The sequence below is a fragment of the Aegilops tauschii genome, chromosome 6 (assembly GCF_002575655.3).
Source record: "Aegilops tauschii subsp. strangulata cultivar AL8/78 chromosome 6, Aet v6.0, whole genome shotgun sequence".
NCBI lineage: Eukaryota > Viridiplantae > Streptophyta > Magnoliopsida > Poales > Poaceae > Aegilops > Aegilops tauschii.
The window spans coordinates 493593482-493598567 of NC_053040.3; positions in this window are offsets into that span (position 1 = coordinate 493593482).

Sequence of the window (5086 nt, forward strand, 5' to 3'; positions counted from 1 at the left end):
TGAAGGATGTTACAAAAAATCTCGAGCCATGCGACCTGAACCCTCTATCCAAATGGTCAGCAATAAATATAATTTCGCCTTGACCCGGCTGAGGCAGAGTTTCCTCTTCTAGAGCACGCCATTCTATCTCATCCTTGGGAGGCAGCGAGCCGATGCTTACCAGCTCTTCGATTTGGAGCTCGGTCATTGTAGAGTTTCCCCAGTTTGCGGTTTTACTTGCTTTGGACGGCTCTAGTGCCGGCTTAGTTGCCATTTTCCCTTTGTTCTTGGGAGCCATAGTATTAGCTCGCATAAAAGGCAAAGGAGCTACAAAATAACAAGTGGGAGTATAAGCCGGCGGGAACGACAGGAGCTATGCGCATCAAAGTATCTAAGTTCATCCAAACATGAGCTGGCCAAGATTTTCATGTTTCAAGAGCCGGAAAAATGGTGAAAGGACTGCCAGGTCAAGAGTTTGTCACAAACAACTACCGCACAAATTGGAAGGGGGACTGTCTATTTGACATTTGACTGTTTTTTAATTCGAAAACAGTCAAATTTCCCCCACCAATCAACACGTTACACCTGCATGAGCAAGAAAATCACCAAAGAGCAAAAAGAACGCCTAAACGGATCAGATAAACATCTGGTCCGGTTCTTCCTGGACAACAAACCCCCCTCCTGATCAGGGACCACATAGCACGTGCCAACAAAGTGGGTGCAAACGTCTTCAGTACCATAATTACACTGAAAATAGACAAAATTACACTGAAAATAGACAAAATTACACTGACAAAACTGGACCAATTATACTGAAAATAGGCAAAATTACTGTGCAAACTGGGTGCAAAAAGGGGCTAAAAATACACTGACAAAACCATTCAAAATCCTATAACAAACCACACCGGAATTATTGGGTATGCTACACTGTAATATTGGGATGAATTACACTGTAAGTACATTCAAATTACACTATAAAACCACTAAAATACATTGGAATTGATGGGTAAATTACACTTAAAAGTCTGTAATGCTGGGATGAACTACACTGTAATTACAATCAAAATAGCACTGTAAAATCCACTGAAAATCACACTGGAAAAAAGGTAAATTACACTGTAAATCTGGGACAAATTATACTGTAAGACTGGGGCAAATTACACTGAAATACTGAGATAAAATACACTGGAATTAATGCGTAAATTACACTTAAAAGTCTGTAATGCTGGGATGAACTACACTGTAATTACAATCAAATAACAATGTAAAATCCACTCAAATCACACTGGAAAAGGTTAATTACACTGTAAATCTGGTACAAATTACACTGCAATACTAAGATAAAATTACACTGTAAGTCCGGGTAAATTACACTTAAAAGTATGTAATGCTGGGATAAACCACACTGAAATTACAATAAAAAAACTCTTTAAAACTCAGGTTAATTACACTGTAAAACTGAGAGAAATTACACTGTAAGACTAGGACAATTTACACTACAATACTGATATTACACTGTAAGTTGGGACAAATTACACTATAAGACTAACATAAATTACAGTGTAAATAAAACACTGTGAATCCAATCAAAACAACTGACAACACTTGACAACACTGAAAAGGCTGAGACATGATTACACTGAAATTAAACTCAAAATTCATGCCTGATAGAAGTAAACAAACATGGTAGAAGGGGAAGTAAACACCTATAGCTCGCAACAACAAATCAGGAGACGAATTCATGGACTACAAAAAGCTTGACATGAGCAGGAAAACACGCATGAGCATCAGGTAGCATCAGGGACATGAGCAGGAAAGAGCTAGGCATCTACATGAACCTCACCTACAGGACCATGAGCAGAACATCTATAGAAATCCCGCACGCTACATCTACAGAATCTAGCACATACAGGTACATCTACAGAAATCCGCCATGCTACATCTACAGAGACAAAGGGAAAACAACCGCTACATCTACAAACTACAACAGGAGCGCGTGGGGGACGACCACAACAACCTGAAGACCTAGCAATCACACCTACCAGCGGCTGCACCAGATGGCGAGAGGGCGACATGAACTGACCTAGATCAGGAACAAACACAAGCAGAATAGCACACGCGCGTGCACGAGAGAGAGAGAGAGAGAGAGAGAGAGAGAGAGAGGAACAACCAACCGCGACACCGGGGAGCGAGGAGAAAGGGAAGAGAAATCAAGCTCGTGCGGTGGAAGATCTTGAAATCGCCATGAAAAAATAAAATTAGATCAGAAAAATACTTATATTATTCACATAGAAATTGTAAAGTGCTTTATCAAACTCTTCATCATCAGCGGAGAAATCCTGAAAAAGGAAAAATTCAGACAATAAGCACAATACTTAAGAAAATGAAAAGCAAAAAAAAAACACAATGAAAATGAAAAGAAGACAAAGATAACTACCAAAGACATAACATTCTCATCAGCGAAATCATTAGGCACGAAAGGATCTTTTGAAGAATCAGGACTCTCAACTGAAGAAACTTGCGGAACATCCTTGGCTGAGACTTTCCGTAGTCTGCCCATTGAGATACTAGCTGAAAAACAAGAGAGAAAATGAGACTCGGTTATAGAGAGACTCCAAGTGCAAAACTGTGTAAATTTACAGCAATAATCTAAGAGAAATTTACACTGTAAGAGAACAAACTACACAGTAATTATGAATAAAATTACACTGTAAAAAGGCAACGGGTTGCAGTGTAGAACGCCATCGGATTACAATGTAAAGTACATAAATTATGGGTACAATTACACTGTAAAAAGAGCATCAGGTTGCCCTTTTTACACTGTAATTACACTGTACAATTACCCATAATTACACTGTAACTATAAAAATACAAAGTACAAAGTAATTACACTGTACAATTACCCATAATTACACTGTAATTATGGGTACATAAATTACACTGTAACTATAAAAATATAAAGTACAAAGTAATTACGGGTAAAATTACGCTGTAAAAGGGCAATGGGTTACAGTGTAAAACGCCATCGGATTAATTATGGGTACAATTACACTGTAAAAGGGCATAGGATTGCAGTGTAAAAACTGTACAACCTACACACTAATTATGCATACAAATTACACCAGAAAATGGACATTCCAAATTGCAGTGAAACTACGGTACAAACTAAACAGTAATTATGGGTAAAATAACGCTGTAAAAAAATCATCGGGTTACTACCTATGCGGTAGTTACCGGTAAAGTTACACTGTGATAACGCATCAGACTACACTATAAAACAGGGAGAATCTATGCAGTAACTAAATACGCATCGGATTACAGTGAAAAATCAAGACAAACTACACAGGAAAATAAACTGTAATTAAGAGAAAATTACACTCCAACATGCATACATGGGATTACAATGTAATTAAGAGAAAATTACATGACAAAATACAATGTAAATATAAACGGGATTACAATGTAAAAAATACATGACAATATACACAGGAGATAAGATGAACAAAACACCTTGGCACCTTCAGGAAAAAGGATGGGAATGTGACCAAAAGGATAGAAAGTGACAAAATTAAGGGAAAACATGCGTAACTAAAGAACAAGTTAGCCACACCGAAAATTAGGGGGGCAAGTTTCACAGTACTTTACTGCAAGATACAAAATGGGAAATAGGGCAAAAACAGGGGGTACAAATATAACTACAGCACAGCTGCATAGGGCGCATAAGATAGCAGTGAAGCTCTACATTACAAGTTGCAGTGAACATATAGCACAATTAACAGAGTTAAAAATTGAACAGCAGAACTCATGCACATATCTCTGCAAGACCTTGGTCTTACACGCATGAAATTCAAGAGGGTACACAAAACCTTGGTCTAACAAGTTGCAGGGAAGTTCATTAACCACCAGAATGAACAACATCATGGGACAAAACGTAAACAAACATGAAGAAATTCAGGGACTATAACCACACCTCCACCTTCAGAGACAAGTTACGGGATCCACCACTGGAAACTAAAGCTTACTAAGCTACCTCCACATCGACAGTAGCAGAACTCATGGGATATACCCCTCTCCCGATAACTTCAACATGAGGGGGGTCAATATACCCCCTCCCCGATAATATTATTTTCCCATGTACGTATGTCGTCGTTGTCGATATAACCCCCTCCCGATAACTTCAACACGTGGGGGGGTCGATATACCCCCTCCCCGATAACATTATTTTCCCATGTATGTATGTCGTCGTTGTCGATATATATAACTCCCTCCCAGATAACTTCGACATGATGGACGGTCGATATTTATACCCCCTCTCGACCGTGATAACTTATACCACGGGAGCACCCCCCGGCCCTCTCGCTCGACCAAAACTCTCGAGGACACCCAAACCCTAGAAAAAAACGATGTCGGTCTCCTACCCCCTCCCGACGTGCCCCTACCCTTGAAGCGTTGCCGAGGCCACCCCAAACCCGGAATAAGCTAGGTCTACGTTTGCACTAATATATCCACCTGCTGTCATGTTTGTGTAATAATTGCCATGTTGTAATATTTGCAGAAACAATGGAGCACGGACGAGACGAGCAAGCAGAAGAGGTGTTGGGGGACATAATCTTAGCCCGAGGTGATATCTTGTCGTATCTTAACGACAATGATGGTCTGGAAGAACAGGGTGAAGAAGCAGGCTACGGTGATCGAAGAGTGGAGGAGGAAAGACATGATTATGATGGCTCCGGTGACCCAATGCTGGTGCAAGAAGGAGCTCGTGGTGACGGCTCCGGTGACCGAACAGAGTCCGGCCAGGTAAATATATTAGTTAAGCCTGTGCTGACTAGCTAATTGATGCATTCATTGTTTTGGTATGTACACATATTAATTAACACTCGTCTTTCTTCTTTTTTCTAGCCCTCCGGATCGAGCACAACTTCGGTAAAGAGACGAGGCCCGAAGAGAAAGTTGTGCTCGGATGAAAGGTTTGAGATCACAGCAATCGCGCGCGACGGCCAACCGATTGAACCCATCCGGACAAAGGATGCATTTGCTGCTCAGTGCGGGGTTCTAGTTAGGGACAAGATCCCGATCAGCATCCAGCAATGGTATAAGCCTAAGA